Here is an 18,718-nt window from a genome sequence, read left to right as displayed (position 1 = left end):
CAAAGTGAACTTTGCAGAAGGAGATTTCCTCCAGCACCTCTGTCCATGTGCTGACTGCCCCAGCTGCAGCCTCAGCTCTGAGGGGCAGCCATGGAAAGCAGCTGAGAGTGCTGTAAAATTGAGTTTCTGTAAATATGCCAAGCCTCAAGGAGGGAAGTCGTGTACAGGCTGGTGGCTAAGGTATTTGGAGCTGGGCAGGGGAGCCTGCTGACACACAGCCTGGTGCCTGTCCTGCTGCCAAGGTCACAGCCCTGGAGTGACACAGGGTAAATAATGGGGCTGCCTCAGGCACCCTTCCTGGGCTGAGGCAACACTGCAACTGCAAACCCTTCAAAAGCACTGAGATATTCAGCTAGAAAATAGCTCTTTATGAGCATGCTAAAATATGGCCTGCACATGGCTGGGTACCTCTCTTTCAATGACTTTCCCCTAGCAGAGAAAAATGTCTGGCTTCTATTTACATGACTGCAAGCACCCTTGAACTAAATTAGTTTTGTAAATGTTGGACAGGCAGTGGGAGGGTTGATTTCTAGAGAAATTCTTTTAATAATAAAATGCCTCATAAAAACTGCATTGACTTCAACCAGGCAGACTGTGGGCAGCTAGAAACTTCTGAGTGCTCCACTTTAACCCAGTTCTTTGGGGCTAAGCAAAACACAAATGCCATCATGGTTGTGGTAAATGTCCCCCATGAGCAGGAAAATCAAGGGCAGCACTGTTTCCATCTGCTGGGTCGGGGCTGAGGACAGTGTGACCCTCAGTGAGTAAATTTTGTGCTGCCAAGACACCTCCATGCAAGCAGTGGGAGGCACAGGCTGGCAGCCTACACTTGGCATTTCCCACATTGTGTGACAAACACAAACTTTAGACTTCCTCCTCCTCAACCTTTTTTATTCTGTGCACTGACTCAGTACTGACTTTGCAGTGAGAAAGACAGGGGGGTCTGTGCCTTGCTGGGTTCATGTGTCTGAAGGTACCATCTCAGCATCTTCCAGGGCCTCCACAAAATCAGGTCTGAGAGCTAAACAGGCTCAGGAAACCCTGCTGAACTTCCTCTCTCAGAAAGCCTCACTGCCAGAAAGGATGCTCTGATGGGAACACTGCATTCCCAAGCCAAATTGCCCTTGGAATCACTTCCCCTTCTCTGCCAGCTAATAAAACCCTAATTTTCTCAAAGGGAAGTTCAAGCAGAGTTTTGACTTTGAAAAATAAGTGCCAGCAATTATCTGCTGTTTGATATAGCCACTTCTATTGATATGCAATATTTAATAGGAAGTGTTTAAATATTATAGCAGCAGCATAAAAACCTGCACTCGACCACAAAGAACAGTGTCCAGATTATTCCTTTGGCATCTACTGAAGGTATAGGTTAAAGTAAGTCCTCCAGAGGTCTGACAGGCTGTCTTGTCACAGCTTAAAACTTCTCCTATGAAGTAGTTTCCTGAATGCTGCCCTGGGGTGGGTTTGTTTGATTTTTAAATTTTTTTTTAAATTTTATTTTTAGAGTTTTTTTTTTTGTGCCTTGGTGACCTGCTGCAGTGGACACCAATTAAAGCATTTGGCAGGTTTCTCATAAATATAACCTTGAAACTGTGGAGCAATCTCCTGGTGAAACGTGGCCAGCCCATGCACATCTGCCCATCAAATGACCCTGTGGATGCCATGGTCAGGAAGGAAAGCAGATTTAAGAAACTGGGGGTACTTTGGGGGTGTCCTCTCCACAGCCCACCCTGGTACAGGGCCCCATCAGTTCAGACTGCAGGGACTCCTCTCCTCCCCCTTCTATTTCAGGTCTTCTGACAGAGCTAATTATGGCAGCAAGTGACTTGCATCAATGACATTGAGGGAACACAAGCATTTGTGGGCTTGGGAGCTCTTGAGCTTTGCCCTGTCTGCAAATTTCTCTTCTTCCAGTGGAAGTGTAATGGTTTGCTATTTATATATGTTTAGGAAAACTCCTTTGCTATACATTCACCTTTTCTGCTTTACAGCCAGTCTGGGATAATTAATAGCCTCAGAGACCTGCTCTGTTACAGGCAGGCACTCCAAAAACTCTCTTCCCTTCTGTTATGGATTTTTTTTAAGCTTGAGAAGCAACATTGGTTTTCTAACCCTAACCACACAGCCTGGGAATTGGATCTAGGTTCTTTGCTACCTCATGAATCACCACACAGGGAATGATTCCTCACTGGAACTTGGAGCAGCCTAATAAATCAGGAGCCAGGAGACATCCCAGCTCCCACACACACCCTGGCCTTACATATGGCCTTGCTGCATTGCTACTGGATATAAAAAGCCTCCAGGATCTGTTTCAGTCAGGAAGCAGCTGGGACTGTGAATGCAGATGAGAAACAGACTTAATTCACTCAAGGAAAACGAGGCCAATAGAAAAGGAACATTATTTTCCTGTCTATAATTGCATTTTAAGTGCATAATAAGTAGATGATGGTAACTATGTGCTAAAGGGTCCAACTGTTCTTAATTGATTAAAATAGCTTCTGAAGGCTGTTCTGCTGTGGATTTAACTCAAGGTGGTATTATACCATTGCACCAGGAGGAGTTTGTGGTCAGCTTTGTGTCTCTTCTCTGGGTCAGAGGGTTCTGCACAGTTCAGAGAGCATCACTTGGCTCTGACACTCACCTGCCTCTGTCCCACTGACCTCAGCAGAGGGGCTGCTGCCATGTAGCAGCACCAGAACCCTGCTGTCTCCCGTGCAAGCTGAATGAGTCTTTCCTAGGGGTTAATATAAAGTTCTGCTTCTAGAAACAAGCAGAGATTGGTGGTCAGACATGCAGAGCTGGGGGCACTGAGCCCAGCTGTTCTTCTCTTTCTTTCTTTCCCTCTACCCCAAAGGTGTTTCAGTTTGAATGTGTTAATAAAATCCCCCCTCAATAACCCAGAGCAGACCTGGGAGCAAGCACAGGATCAGCCACATTGGCAGGGAGGGGAGGGGACAGAGGGTTTGGGATGGACAAGTGCAAAAAATCATTTACCCCAGGCCAGCAGGGTGAGGGGGACCATGGCTGGCTCTGTCCTGGTAAGTATTGCACTGAGTTAAAGAAGCATGGTGAGACAGGAACTGGTTTTCTCCTCTGTGGGAACTTCAGGCCTGGGACTGCATCTGTTTCTGAGTTTTATATTTCATATCTCATAGATGGGGGAGAAAAAAGGGGGAGCATTTTCCCTGTAAGATGAGGTAGGAAAATCAAGAGGTTTTTTTCTTTGTGCAAGGAAGATACTAGGAAAAGTAGTTTTCTGTAGGATCCTAGAATGAAAGCATTATTTATTCTACCAAGGTTTTTGTTCTCCAGCCAGAGAATGAGGAGTGCAAGTCTGAAGTGTCTTGAAGTTGGCTGCAGTACAGGTTGCTCAATATTAATTAAAAAAGAAATAACAACAGCATAATTATTTTGGCCAGCCCAGTGTTTTATTCCACCTTCTTTAAATAGACTAAATAAATCACTGACTTAATAAATGTTTTCCATGAAGTAGCATGGCAACTGCTCCAGTTCACTGGCAGGTGAGCAGACAGCAGAGTCCTGGCAGAACCTGAACACTCCCATTTGAGAGGCAGCATCCCTGGGCCCTGCCTTTAATTGCAGAGCCTTAAATCTCACAACCCAACCAGTCTTGCTCTAGGCTCTGTCTCATCTGTGTCTTATGTTCACCTGTTGTCAAAATAAATTTCATTTGCAAATATACAAGAGCTGGGTGATGCTTTAATTTTAGATCATTTATCTGAATGCAGTTTTCATGCAAGGATTTAAGCACATGCCTGGCTTTAAATAGGTCCTAAGGGCAGATTGAGAATAAAGCAGTGAGGACAAGATATATAATTGCATTTAAGTTCCTAATTTCTTGTAGACTTGCTTAGCACTTCACAGATTCACAGCATGGTCTGAGCTGGAGGGGACCCATGAGGGTTGTTGAGAATAACTCTTGTTAAAGGGTCCACGTGGGCATTGAGCCCACAGCCCTGGTGTTATCAGCACCCTGCTCAAACCAGCTGAGCTAAGATTTGAATGAGGACAGGGGTTTCTAGAGTTTTAACCTAAGTGTGCTTGGTTTGCTGGGTGGCACCTGGAACTGGCTCTACACTGCAGTCTCTGTTCTGGACATGGCATTTCTCCCAGTCTCCACCTTTATTATTGAATGTTGAGGCAGAAAATTGGAGCATTGCTAATTAAAGTAGGAAGGAACTTTTCAACTTTGAAAAATTAATGCATTTATCTGGAATCCTCCCTGGAATTCAGATGTTTTCCTCATATCTCAAGAAACAGTAACCATCTCTTTCCTGTAGGTTAATGTGTAGGAATTAATTTTAATCCATGTGATAAGTGAGATGAGATTGAGCTGAAAAAAACCCCAAATCATAAATCTGTGCTGACCATGCACATTATTTTTAAAAAGGCTCAAAATAACTTGGTTAGTAAATGAATACAAAGCCTTTGACATCATGGGTGCTTCAGACTAACATCCACACAGCTGCTAAAATGGAAATTTGTCATCCCAAGTATTAAATGGAAGGAAGGTCAGAAAAATTAATTAAACAAATATATAGGAAGCCTGACCCAGCAGTCATTAGGAACTGAAATCAATGGGTATTTGTCTTGCAGGACAAAACCATTACTGCTTACAGAAACATTAAAGAACCATGGACTAGGACCAAGTAGATAGAAATCTATTTTGGAAGGCTTTTCTTCCTAGCACAGGACATTTTCAAGAGCATTTAATTGCACTTTTTCATTTGGGAACTGAATGGTAAATCCTGTACCCCACTGACTGAGACCACAGCCCCATAATAACCCCTGCAGCAGCATTTGCCCTCAACAACAGCAAATTTGTCAATGCCTGACTTCATTAATATGAAAGCAAGAGTTCTTGTAGCAAAAAGAGAGCTCCCTGTGACAAGTCTGTGGCCAGGGCTGTAACAAACTCCATTTTAGGTTTCAAAGTGCAGTGATGTTAGCAGGTGACAAGCCCAGCCCTGGCTCCTGGGATGTGCTGAAGTTCATGGGTGGCAGCTCTGTCACTGCCAGAACTCAGAGACAGCACGGGCCAGACCTCTGGCAAACATCCCCTGCATACCTGGAGTTCCACATTCTTACCTGGGAGACATGCAGGAAATCACACATACTCATTTTTAGCCTTGTTTAGCATGTTTGTGCCAGTCCCAGTCATGTTGGGATGATGTCTGCAGTGTCTCTGAGCCCTTCCCAGGCATCTCCTGGCTGCTGGAAGGGCTGAGTGTCTCGTGGCATTGCTCACTGGACCACAGGCTGCTCTTAGGTCTCTGGGGGGTTTCTCTCTTTGCATCTGACAGGACACAACACTGGTAACTGCAGTTAGATGTTTCAAGTGCTGATCTTTTAAGAAGAAAAACTTTATTTAGCTTTCAGATTTATTTGCTTATGGCCTGCATGTTGCCAGACTCTAATGGCAAATAAAGTTCACCAAATGCTGGACTTGGTGACAATAATGTAATCTGGGAGTGTTTCACTGGAAGCTCTGAGCAGTGACTGGGAATAAAACTTCTCCCTGGTTGATGTGGTTCAGCTGTAGATAAATAAGCCCTGTGTGCTTTGGTACATTCCCTGGGCATTCTGCTTCAGTGGTTCACTTCCTCTTCTCTTGATTTATTTTTCTTTTTCCGGCATAAACTTAACATAAGACAGAGCTGTGCAAACTTGATAACCTGAAGGAATTATTTGGGACACAGAGATCTAGGCATAATTCTGTCCTCCCCCTTTATCCCCATAAACAATGAAGGCCATAAATCACCTTCCATCTGCTCTGGCACTCAGGAAATGCTATGCAGAGCTCTCCATCATGCAAATCTAGGCTGGGGCCCTGTGGCCAGTGAAGCCTTACTTCCAAATAGCAAGAAAAGAAAACCATAAGGCTAAATCATGATTCCTCATTCCTTTCCTTGTTTTGGGTTTTTTTGTTTGGTTTTTTGGGGTGTTTGTGTGTATAGAAAAGAAACAATCAAACCAAATCACACATGTGCATACTACAGCACCTATCTATTGGTCTGCCTTTACCATAAAAACATCATTTTCCTCATTTGACAACTTCTGACCTTGGTGAATTTTATGAAACCTTATTTTATGAAATTTTATTTTATAAAATATGGGAGAATTGAACTGTAATGCCGGTTTTATTTTGAGGGTGGGTGGGGTGTGGTTTTTAAGAGGAAAGTTTCTTTTTAAGGGTTTGACTCCAGATACCTAAAGTGATTCCTCACTCTGTCTGAAAATGTGCTTTCAGAAACTTTAAACTACTAACTCTAATATTCAGTTGTTTAAGGCAGCAAATTATGTGAGCAGGGTGTTTTGCTGCTGTGATTTGAACACCTTGGAAATGCTGAGGCATATTAAAATATTTTGAAGGCATTTAATGAATAATAAATGTATTTATTATTGCTATGCCACTCAAGCAGGGAAAACAACATCAGCTTGCATGAAAATACATCAGCAACTGCTCTGCAGCACACAGAAGTTGATTATACACAAATCTTTCCTGTGGCTGGGGTAGGAGTGTTTTCTTGAATGCCTTTTACACATCATTCCTTCCTTTTTGCAAAGGAGAATTGTGGTTTTCCCTCTTTGCATGCACTTGCACTTCCTCGCCTTTTTTAGTTCCAGCAACTGGAAACTATTTCTTCCTTCTCCTTTTTTGTAACCTGGTGAAAAAGTGCCTTTATTCCTTCACAAATTCCTTTTCTAAACAGCAGCCAGCAAGGACTTTACGGGGCAGTGATTTTCACAGCACCCTTTCAGCATCCCCAGAGCTGTTCTGCTGTACAAGCAGATGCAGAGTATTTTTGAGAAGGATTGAAAATAAATTACTTCAGATTTCCTGCTCTGTATTCACACCAGTGTTTTAAGCACAGCTTCTCAGAAAGTTATGGAGATCTAAAATATCTAAAAGAAAGAGGTGTATAGAATCATCTTTGCTCTTTTGATGGGATTATTATTCATTCAAACACAGTCTAGATGTATTTTTACAAGACCTTTAGTAATTATTTAACACCCTGCATGTTAATTTGTTTATGGGCCCAATAAGCAACATGGTAATGCAAGTTTATTTTAGCAAGAGCCGTGTGGGGAAAAAAAAAAGGAAAGTGCTAATACAATGAGAAGAAACTGTAAGAACAGAAATCAGAAAATTTTTGCTGAGCAAATCTGTTTAGAAGTAGAATTTGTCCTTTGTATTCAGTTCTTCAAATGAAGAGGGAAACCCTTTAGGATAACCTGACAAAGAGATCAAGTGGGGAAAAAATGCAGTAGTTAGCCCATGTTATGTGACAAAAGTAAAACATTATAGAAACTTGATTGTTCCTCTCCTTTTTACTCTGACATAAATTGCAGTTAGAGCATTTACTGATTTTTATTTCATGATAACACAAATATGAGAAAGAATATAGTAAGTACTGGACCAGATCCCACTTTCCTCACCTCACATGTTTGATCTTCTAATTTTATTGCTTATTTTAAAATTCTCTTTGATTTGGCTTTCAAGGTGAGGAATATTCTTGACAGCAGCAGTGACATGGCACAGCAGCAGGACTGGCACAGCCATCTGAACCTTTTTTGGAGCTGCTCCTGCTTTCTCCTCCCTCTTAACATTTTGCAAAAATCCATTCTTTTAGAGAGTAATGCTTTCATAATGGAGGAAAAACAGAGGTTTAAAATAGACTGTTGTTTGCTGCTATGAAGTAAGGCAGGAGATGAAATAATAGATCATGTACAAGAAAGGTTGAAAATTAGTCTAATCACTCAAAATTTCTGAAGGAACAGCTATTCTTATTTTCCCCTGCTGGTTACTACTCTGTTTGATGGTTTAAACTGCTTTAAGAAATGCTGACTTTCTCTATGCCGTAGAACTTCAAAATATTTCAGAGAAGTGCTATTGGGCTGTTGTGTAATAAAATTAGGGTCTGCTTGCAATCATACATTCTGCTGCTGTCCAAAGATCCTCTTCTCTCAGAACACCCACAGAATTTAATAGAGCTGGGGGAGAAATTTTTCTTTTCCTGACCAAACTTATCACATTTCCCAAACAGTCAAGGGCTGAGACACTTTGTTGGATAGTGAGGTGAAGAGGGGGAAAAGCAAGGAAAATGTCCTAGCCCAGGAGGTTTGTTTGGTACTTTGGTACTGGCTGGGTGCTTTAGACTTATTCCTTCCTCAAGCCCCTTCCTCCCTGAAGCACTGAGCACCTTGGGGGTGCTGCTCTAGCTCTGGGTGAGGCAGGCCTGGTTTTCCTGCAGAAAACAGGTTTGCAGTACTGTATCTGCTGTGCTGGCTATGGAGCACGGTCCTGTCTCAGGGAATCAGTGATGGCAACGCTCTGTGAGAGCTTCCCTGAGCTCCTGTGCCTCTCCTCCCCCGTCCCCGAGAGGGGTGACCTGGACTCCCCTGCTGGGTGGTGTTTGAGGAAGGGTTCTGCAGCACACACTCCTTGCACTTGGAGAAGATGCTTTCAGCTGGTGCTGAGCCATTTTAAGGAGCTCTGTGTGCCCCCAGACAAGGTCACAGGCCCATCTCTTGCCCCTTGGCTCCCCTGGATGCGCTCAGACTCTTGGTGTCCTCCGGACACTCAGTTCCTGTGCTTGCTGACTAAATTCCATTGTTATCTCCTTAGAACAGACCTAACCATGGTGCAAACTATTCTGCATATCCTGAGCTTTGTGTGAGCAGATGTAACTTGAAAATGCAGGAAGAAAGATGTTGCAGGAAACATGGTTTTTTTTTTTAAGAGTGAATAAAAAGTAGGTGAGGGAGAAGAGATTCCTGTTCACTGTTTCTCTCTCTTTGTGGGGTGACTTGTTCCATTGCCTCCTGTTCTGTTTACTAATGTGTAGCTTAAATAGTCAGTTAAGCTACCTCTCAATTTAGCCAAAGGTTTTAATGTAGGAACATAAGGAGATTACAGGAACAAATTGTCAGGAGAAAAGAAAGCTAAAGACAACGGTTCTGATCCCTAAGCAAATAAGGAAACAAGACTTTCTTTACACAGAGTATCCCATTCTTACCAAATCCAACAGAAAAAAATTCTGCTAGACTCTAGACTGCCAGTGTTATTTCCTTCTGTGCTATTAATTTTAAAAATGCTGCAAGGCAGGAATGTTTTGCAGATACTTGCTTTAAGATACAAATAGTTGTCCAAATGCAAATAGGAAAATACAATTTTTTTCCTGGGAGATGGAAAATCACTTGGAAAATTCTTCTGCACTGTGTCCAAAATATCAGCAAAGCATTTGTGCACTTCAGTGTCCCAAGGCAATGTTCTGAGAATGATGCCAACCATCATTGATTTCCATTTCAGAAAGATTCCTTTAAAAAAGTGTTTCGGTTTGAACAACCACAAGCAGGCATAAATTATTTATTTTCTCAACGTTCTCATGCTCATTCTCTGACAACTATCCACATAAAAGCTTTATCTTTGGTGGGTGGGCAGTAGGGAATGCAGAAAATGACAGGTTAGTACAAAAAGGGGGGGGTGTTTATTCTGCATGTGTGTGTTTTCTGACAGTGTCTAGCACTCCCCTGCCCACCCAGGCTGGCACTTCAGCATCCCTTCAGCCCTACACCTGAGAAGGGTGGGCTTCAAGACCACAACAAGTTCAGCTGGCTCCGAGTTAGACCTGGGATTACCCCTTTGTGACATTAAAATGTCAATAATGTATGCACCAACCTTGCCAAATCTCTCTCTGTCCTCTGCTTAGAAAGCGTTGACTCCACAAAACCTCCTTTTAGGTGCCAAATTCATTTATTTCAATTCCTGTGCTGGAGTCAGCTTCCAAACAGGCTCCAGAGCACTTTGCTACAGCTCCTGCTTCCAGCTGGCCAAGCCTCGAAGTGCACTCATATGTTCCTGGAGATGAAAAGTTTCTCTTTACTCCATTCACCTGAAAAAATGGCTTTCAAAGCTGTGCTAGGGCTATTTCCAGCAAGGTTCATGTTGATGTGTTTCTCTTATTACTGTGGCAGAGCACATAACATGGCCATAACTGCAGATGGGGTAGGGAACTTTAATAAAAAGTATTACTTCCAATGTGGTAGAGGTATTATTATGTTTCTAAGACTGCAAGAAACTAAGGTCATGCATCTTTAGAAGTTACCTCTTGTCAGCCAAGACAGAGTAATACACTGCCTATGAGCTCTAGACCATCTCAGAAGAGAAAATAAATTTAAATCACTAAATCAGAGTTCATAAAAAAAACCCTCAGCCTAGGTTGGTTGTTCCTGTGGTTCCCTTACACAGCCCCTTTCAGTGTTAAACTGTAACTCCTGTGAATTTTAACTGAGAAGAATTCAACCTGGCCCTCTGCTGCCAAACTGCCCAGTGAAGTCACTGGAGCACAGAGAAATGGTTTTGAGGGCAGCAGGCATACAAACACATTTAAACTTTGAATATATGGGGCCAGGTTGCTATGGCAGCAATGGTAACTGCAGGGTAAAGGGTGAGACTGATCCCTTGTGTTTGCAGTGAGCAGGCTGAGAAGTTTCACCTACCACACATGCAGCATGTCCAGACATTCAAACCCAGGCAAGCATCACAGAAGAATTTGTTCCACAATCAGTAGAAGGACACCTGAGTGCTAACCACAATGGAAAAAAAGCCTAGCAGTCAGCTGAGGTGTTTTCTTATGGATGGTGACTGATTAAATACCACCTGAAAGCATAACATGACTTTTATGACATGACCCCAGGTGCAGGGGAACCAGAAATCTGTTCTGTAGAGTCAGGCAGCACATTTAGCTCCCTCTCTGCTGTGTTTAATCTGTGCCCACGGGCAGGGCCAGGGAGCAGTGCCTGTAAGGTGCTATTCCTTCAGGTCTACAGGCTCAGGGAAGGAAACTCAGAGTGTTAAAAACAAAAAAGAGGCATAGAAAAGCTCTGAGCTTCTTTTGGTTCATGAGAATCTTCGTGTATTTGTCTTCATAACATAGACAAATGCTACAAAAACCTTGTGTTATTTGTGGGCTCCTGTGGCTCCCAAGTCCTTTTTAGTGAGCAGCTGGTGGAAACCCCAAAATGAGCCCTAAGGTTTGCACATTGTGTGTGTTCTTGTACACAATTGTAAATTAAATGCCCTCTCTGTATTTTCCCCCTATTCAACCTCTTCCTCTTACAGACAGTGATGGTTTCTGTGCAGACTGTGCTTCCTAACAGCTCGATTGTGTCCTTTAGAGTCAATCCCAGAGTCACAGGGTACTTTTGGAGACAAATACTGATGTCAGCAACCCTGACAGGTTGCTGTACAAGTCTGTCCAGTGAGCTTGAAATGAAGCAGCACATGAACATACTCCTTCCCTGGCTGCTTGCTGAAATGTTCAGCTGCTTTGTCAAGAGAGACAGGTGTATCCAGCTGGGACCTGCTGCTTCTGCTCTTACATTAAACAGAAAATGCCTTAGCACTAAACATTGCTTAAGGAAACTTACTGTGGAATATATGCTGCTTGCATTTTCTTTCCAGATCTTAATTTACTTGGGTTTTTTTGGGTTTTGCTTCTTTCAGAGAATCTGCTTCGTTTGTATGCACTTATTATTGCTCACCAAAATCTCGGTTTTACAAGGATTATGTGAAGGAAATGCTTTAAATATAAAAAAAGGAGACACATTCCCTTGCTGGTTTTCTCTACATTTTGAGATCTAAGTGTGTCCAAAAGGATTTTTAAATCAAATCCCAAGCTATGGAGTATTATACAGAACACCCTCCCCAGGTACAGCATTTCTTCATAAGAAAAGTTACTTCTTCTACCTTAATTCTGTCTGTAACCAAATTTTATTTGTGGCTGTATTATGCTTTCATTCCTCTTCTAAAATATTATTTCCTTTGTTCTGCACTTAATTTAAATCAAGACAATATTAGAAAACAAGAGGAAGGAACAAAACTTCATTCAGTGTCTGTAAGAGCTCAGCTATGAATGTTTGATGTGTGTGGGACTTGGGCAAATAAAGGCCCTGAGGGGAGCTGGGTGTTTGCCCAGGAGGGGCTGCTCACCATGGCCAGGGTTTGCAAGGTCATGAGCTCCTGCACTTCTTTTTTTTCTGCACCATAAACACCACCAAAAATACTCCCAAGGTACCTCCCATAGAATTCTTTTGGGTTCTGCTGCAGAGTCAGTGGGAATCTCATCACTGCCTCCCATGGATATGGGATCAACATCCAAAGCAGAAGGCAGCTGGGGAAAACCTCCTTCACAGATGCAATTCTGAGGGGTTTTTTGGGTTTTTTTTCTTGCTATTACCAACCTGTTCCCATTCTCCAGGCAACCCTGAAAAAATCTCATTACTAAGATGTGGCAGAAGGAAAATGACATGAAGGGAAAGCAGGTGTTTCCAAACAGGAGAATCTGCTTCTTCCCAGAAAATACCCAGATGAGCATGGAGATGGGAACTGTCAGTGCTGTAATGGTGTGACAGGGTCTGAATGGGAGAGAATACAATGCAAGTCAACTTCAGTGTGCTGACCAAATATAGCACATGAAAAGAGTAAGGAGAGATATTTCTGAATATACTTTTGCAGCTGAACAAGAACTGGATCAGCTTTACTTGGGTATTTCCTTTCTGGCTGCCTTTTGCTTGCAACTTGCAAAACTGCAGTGATGATACAGTGAACTCAGAGGCAGAATATAATCCAGAAAACATCATTTTCTGGTGGTTTGCTGATGCAGGTGGTAGAAAATCTCTCAATTTCTTTTCCTGGGAAACGTTTCTGCTGGCTGAAAGACACAAAGATGGTCATGTAATGTTGTAAAAAATAAAAACAAAGCAGAAGAAAGTAATGTTTTGTAAAGTTGTAGTTCTCAATATAGGGATTACCTAAATTTTAACCTTGTATGATTTTCATATGTGGTGATGCTTTTGAAGCTCTGCTGAGGTTACTGTGCAAGAATATAAAAGTCTTTATTCTAAATGCTCTCATATGCTTGAAGATGAAAGCTTTGAAGCATAAATCCTTAAGAATACCCCAAAATGAAAGGCAAAATGAATGCAATGTTTATTTTTTCAGAGTTCAGTCTTCTTTGTTTGGTTACTTTGAGTTTCTTGACTTTGAGCAATTATGACTTATCATTATTTGGACTTCTAACAGTGGGAGACACTTTCCTGACAAGATCTTACTGACAAAAATTGGCTCCCTCTGTGTTGGCAGCTGAGGTTTCCTCTTCTTTTCCTTCTCACTATTTTTCATTATATCTGATGTGGCTTTTGGCTCATGGCTCTCACCAGGCTTTTTAAACATCACTTCCCTGGAAGTGTTCTAGAAGAGGCTGGATGGATCTCTGAGCATCCTGGTCTAGTGAAGATTCCTTGCCCATGGCAGGGAGTTGGAATGGGATGAGCTTTAAGGCCCCTTCCAACCCAAACCACTCGGTGATTCTAGAATTGATCTCCTCCCAGCTGAATTATGCTCAGACTGAGGGCTGAATTCTACACTAAACTGGTGAAAACCCAAACCAATTCTGCAGCATATGGTGTGATATGGTTATTTGGTAAGAAGTCATAGATATATTGGTGATGCTGACAGAGAGAATGGGAGCCTGAATGTGAATATGGAAACAAAATTGGATGGGTGACATCAGCTGCCTTGGACTGGTTTATAAGACAAATGAAATGTGAAGCAGCAAATTCTCCAGTAATCATGAAATCAATCAGATGGGGCAGGGAGAGAAATGGAAGGCTTTTCCACCAGCTAGTTTAGATTTGCTTGGGCACGTGATTCTTTACAGCCATCAGCACTGATTGAAAGTCTAAAGCAAAGCCTTGAAGGAAAACCTGTGATTTATGATAAAAAGAAATAAATCATTCCCTGTTTCTAGCAGAAGAAATGTGAGCATCTGTGTTTTCAGCAGCCTTCTGTCTCATTTCCTCATCTTTCCCTCTGAACAAAGTCCTGACTGACACTGGGGGATACAATGCTCTTCCTGTCTAGGAATCTCTCTGGCTGACTACTATGAATTCTGAGTATCATGAATAAGATCCCCAGAGGCTTGGTCTCCCCAGGGCTGGATGAAACAGATTTGAAACTCAAATGCTGAAATAATGCTGAGAAGAGGTGTGTGTCTCTGCAGCCATCATTCAAGCAAACCCTTGTTTAGCTCACATGCTGTTTCCCCTCTATTTCTGTCCAAAAGGAAAGAAAAGATCATTAAAGGTTCCATGAACTCATGAAGGTTCAGAGCTGAGCATGTGGCATTTGGAGTTTCTTCCAGATGTTTCAGTGAAAATCAGGTGCTGATTTGCAGTCTGTTGCTCGTGGCTAAGATTGTTAGAATACAGACTTCCACAGCCTCCTTTTAAAGTTCAATGTCCTGAATTATCCTCCAAAAAGCCAGATGCCAGAATTCTTGCCTAAAGCTTTAAGGAATAGATGCAGAAGGTGACAGAATTGTGGGCCAGCTCTTCTGCACTTTGTGAAGGTCACCCTGCCTTGCCAGGTGCACTTTGAAGATACTTTGCCAAACATAGCGTGTGATCTTTCTAATTCTGCATGGGTTTTGTGTGCATATCTTTTGGGTAGCACTTGGGAAAGGCAGGAACATCACTTCTGCTCCTGTTTTAAATGACAGCTCAGGCTGCAGGCTTTAGGAAGTACTCAATCTTAGTCCTTTAATCCTCCTTGAATGCTACTGCACTGCTGCTTTACTCACAGTAGGTTCTGGGGTTTGTGTGGGTGTGGAAAGTGAGGAGAGTCACTGTGGCAAATGAAGTATCCTAAATTGTAGCTATTACAGAGTATTAAGTAATTGCCCTTGGAAAGAAGTGATAGTAGAAAATAATAGCATATTCATTTTGTTGTTGAAAATGGGCTGTCTAAAGAGATATCTGAAAATCCCAGTTAAATTCAATCTCGATGCTCACAGCAGATAAGATAATGAAGATTCTAAGAGATTTTCTTTCATACATATGAATAAAATAATTACTATGCAGCATATCTAAGTAGTTGACGCCATCAGAAAGTCTACCCTTGAAAAACAAGAAAGAAAGAAAATGTCCTTTCTTTTGTAATCACAAAGAAAGTATTGACTATGTATGTGGCACATTTTGGATGCCACTAGCTGTAAGATGCATTTCTTTACAAACATGCCAGTTCTACTGAGCATGGTACGAAAACTCCCCACTCTTGTACAAGCACAGCTAACTGATCTCTTTGAGAACGTGCTGAATGTCGTGTCTTTTAACGTGACACCGTCTGCGCCACTGCCTCCTGGTGCAACAGTGACACACACTTCCACTGGGCTTTGGAATTATGCAGCATGTTTATCCACCCACTGCATATTCTTTTATCCAGTTTTGTACTGGAAGTTTTGCCTTTGGTACTTAAATGACAGTGGTGTTTCTCACTGCCAGGGAAATCTGTCCGTGCCTCCACACGTCAAAAGCTGGTAGAAATACAGGGATGCAAATTAGAGTAGTTCAGGTGACTACAAATGTTGAGCAGCTACTCTTCATTAATTAAATTGACTTGCAGCTCGTTACTGGCAATGTAGGACAAAATTAGTAAACTTCCCTTTGCGTGTTTCTCTCTCAGGTTGCAATGCAATAAAGTGAACTTGACTTCTGAGGCAAGGCTCCTGCCAGGGTTACTTACAGACAAGATGAGCTGAAAACATCATGTTTACTCATATGCTTATTCTAGGCTGAGAAATTAGATTTTATACCTAATGTTCTCCATTTTACATTTGACATGAACAATAACATTGGCAAATAATTCTGAGGTTCCAGTTCAGGAAACACATTTTGATTAAAGACTCAGAATTGCATGGAAGCATAAACCCAGACATAATCTTCGTTTTTGTCTTGTGATTCTCATTCTGAATCCAGTGGCTTTCCAACATCCAACTCCTTCTTTGCATTTCTTTCCCTCCCCTGTTTTGCACCTCAGAGGAAATAATTTGAAAACAATAGCTTGTTAAATTACTGGAGTTAGTTACCTGAAAATATCTGATGATAATGTCACCAAAACTGTGTGTTCTGAGCACGTTTTACTTACAGGTAAAATCCCTGCTCTTTCCTCAGGACAGATATACCAAAACCAGCTTTGTAATGCTCAGTCAGAGATATCTTATAATAAATTCTCATATCTTCCAAGCTTGCTACTGGCTTTGCTGGAAATCTAGATGGAGAAAACAGGGGCAGATGAGGCACACACAGATTGTGAACCTGTGACTGGAAAAATTGCACCGATCTCAGGTTCAGGTCCTTAAATGACAGCAACTATAGCACCTATCAAAGGCTCATAAACAGAAGGGGAGAAGTAGGGGTTGGAGAGAAAGGGAGGAGGGGAGCAGATCAGATTCAGATGTGATCCACCCTCCTTGTAGATTTGTTCATTTTCAAAGTTGTACGGCTAATGGAGAATAATTATCACTTATTCATTTTGCATTATCTTAGCAATTGCAACTCAATAACAGCATATGTCACAAGGCTTCTCTTAGATGAAAAGGAGAAAATTCTCTTGAATGCATTGCCAGAGGAAATATCTCTTTTCAGCACCTGAGCATTAATCTCAAGGAAAAAACTCCAAGACATGCATGTTGCACGGGAGTGAAAAGGTGCCAGAACTTCCAGGGTATTTTTGGGTCTCATCAGCTGTGCCTGGGACTAAACATTACACACATCTTCAGCAGCATCTCTGCAAAAACTCTTTTAGAAGAAGCTGAAATTTATTTGCCTAATTTTTGAGAATTATCCCTTCAAATTAGTGATGCTACAAATTTTGCTCAAAACTAAAAGGACAGATATATCAGAGGAATATTTCTTTCTTCATTATGTGAATATTTTACAAGAACTAAATAAATCCCAACTTACAAACAAATATTGAGTGGGAAAACCAAGGAATGGTTTCATTAGTGCTCCTTTACAGGAGACCAATGGCTATTTATTATTGACATTTGACTGAGAACCCCTAACTTTTGGCAGTTGCTCTCTTAAAAACATTTCGCAAACATTACCTTAAAGAGTTAAACATGCCTGAAGCCCAAAATGGCAGTGAGGCTGAAGGCAGGCAGTTATCCTAAAGCCAGAGCTCTTAAGTCACTGAGGAAGCTGTACCAAGAAACCAGAGGAATGAAGCTTGGTATTAGTTTCTAAGTAATAGAACAAAAACTGTACGGTTAAATTCGCTTTAAATGCTGCACAGATCTTTCCAAAGGCCTGCAATTAATGCCCAAATGCTAATTTTGCAAACACTTTCAAACTATGTAAAAAATCCTTCATCATATAAAGCAAACTTTAACTCATGCTTTCCCTCTCCCACTCAGTACAAACAGAAAGCTGCTGCTGCAGAGTACAGTAACAGAACATCAGAATCTGAAGAAAGCCACAGCTCTGCTATGATAAAGTACTGCTTACAAACATTTATCTACCAAAAAAGCATCTGCAATTCCAGACCACAGTGAAGAATTTACCACAAACTAGGAATTAGCCATATCTGCTGAAGTGAAATAAAAGTATTACCCACCATCAGGGCACTCATTCACATAGTTTCAATCTACAATTCATCATTACCCAAAGGCACAGCCCCTGTAAATCCAGCACCAGACTACCCAGTACTAGTACAGAAAATAGTTTGCACCCAAGCTCGGGAAACATGCTGCATGATGGAGGAGAACCCAAACGCCTGCTGACATGAAGTTATTAAGCCCCTCTCTGTCCAACACGAGCACAGAAAGCCCCCCAAAGCCAGCAGCCCTAGTTCAGCACAGGACACAGAGCAAGCACTCCCCTGCAACACCCACACAGGCACACAAAGCAAACAAACCCCACGGCCCCTGGCACTGCAAACCCACTCCATCCCTCCACTTCGCTTAGAAACAACACCAAAAATCATGCAGCCCTGCCCCTGCTCCGGGCTGGAGGTTGTGTCTCGCAGCAGAAGCTGCAAAGCCCCGGCTCCCGGCGAGCCCGGGGGAGCGGCGCCTGCTGCAATATCCCAGCACTTACTGCATTGCTTTTCAGCGGAGCCGCTCTTGCCGGGCACACATGGCTCGCTCAGCCCCAGCCCAGGGCTCTCTGTTCAGCACAATTCAGCTCCAAAGTCTCTGCATGTGCAGGGAATTGCCCGCGCTCGGTGCTGGGGGTTTCTGGCTGCAGTGGCTGCTCACCCTATCCATTGCCTCTGGTGTATGCTAAGTAAGCAATCCCCTGGGTCTTCATAAGGAAAGGATGAAGAGTCACAGCTTTGGAGAGCAGATAAGGTGTTCTGCCGAGAGCCTCCGTGCTTCCATGGCATTTTAAAGGCAAAGGGGCTGGGGATGCTTCATCTTGCTTTACAGTTCTGGATCGTGCAAGTTTGTCGTATTCTGCAACTTACAGTGGAATTCTCAGCCAAACGCTAATTCATATGTTTCAGGGAGAGCTCAAGTTAACAATAGAAAGCCAATGCATTTTTAAATGTTGAGGAATGCACTCTGTCAATTGAACTAAATCTTCTGCTTTTCAGAAGTGCAAGTGAAGGGGAGGGGTTTCCTAGCTCTGAAATGCACTGTACCAGCCCTGCTGGATACCGTCAAAAAGTAAAAGCTGAAAACTTCATGGATTAACATCTCGGGTTTAACAGGCTCCATAGTCTTGAAGGAGGGACTGTCACCCTGGTCCTTTTTCTGCAGAGTGTCTGTCACTTATGGGGGCTCCTGCACGCAGATGGGGCAGAATTAACGAGCAGTAATAAGAGAAAGGCAGAATGACCAAGAGCCACCGT

General features: G+C 42.4%; 1 protein-coding gene across 2 annotated transcripts in view; it reads right to left on the bottom strand.

Annotated features, from left to right (window-relative positions):
* Positions 1 to 18,439, bottom strand: part of CTXND1 (cortexin domain containing 1) — a 35,782-nt gene extending 17,343 nt beyond the window's left edge. Inside the window, exon 1 of one of the 2 annotated variants that reach the window (XM_059858509.1) lies at positions 17,962 to 18,439. The gene's annotated coding sequence lies outside the window, so the exon portion shown is untranslated. Of the gene's footprint in view, positions 1 to 9,703; positions 10,104 to 17,961 lie in introns of those variants that run through there. The other variant, XM_059858510.1, reaches the window with a different exon arrangement.
* Between the last annotated feature and the right edge of the window lie 279 nt (positions 18,440 to 18,718).

This window comes from Haemorhous mexicanus, chromosome 13, assembly GCF_027477595.1.
Source record: "Haemorhous mexicanus isolate bHaeMex1 chromosome 13, bHaeMex1.pri, whole genome shotgun sequence".
NCBI classification, from domain to species: domain Eukaryota; kingdom Metazoa; phylum Chordata; class Aves; order Passeriformes; family Fringillidae; genus Haemorhous; species Haemorhous mexicanus.
Note: the sequence above shows the minus strand (reverse complement) of the source record. Positions and strands in the feature narration are given on the sequence as shown.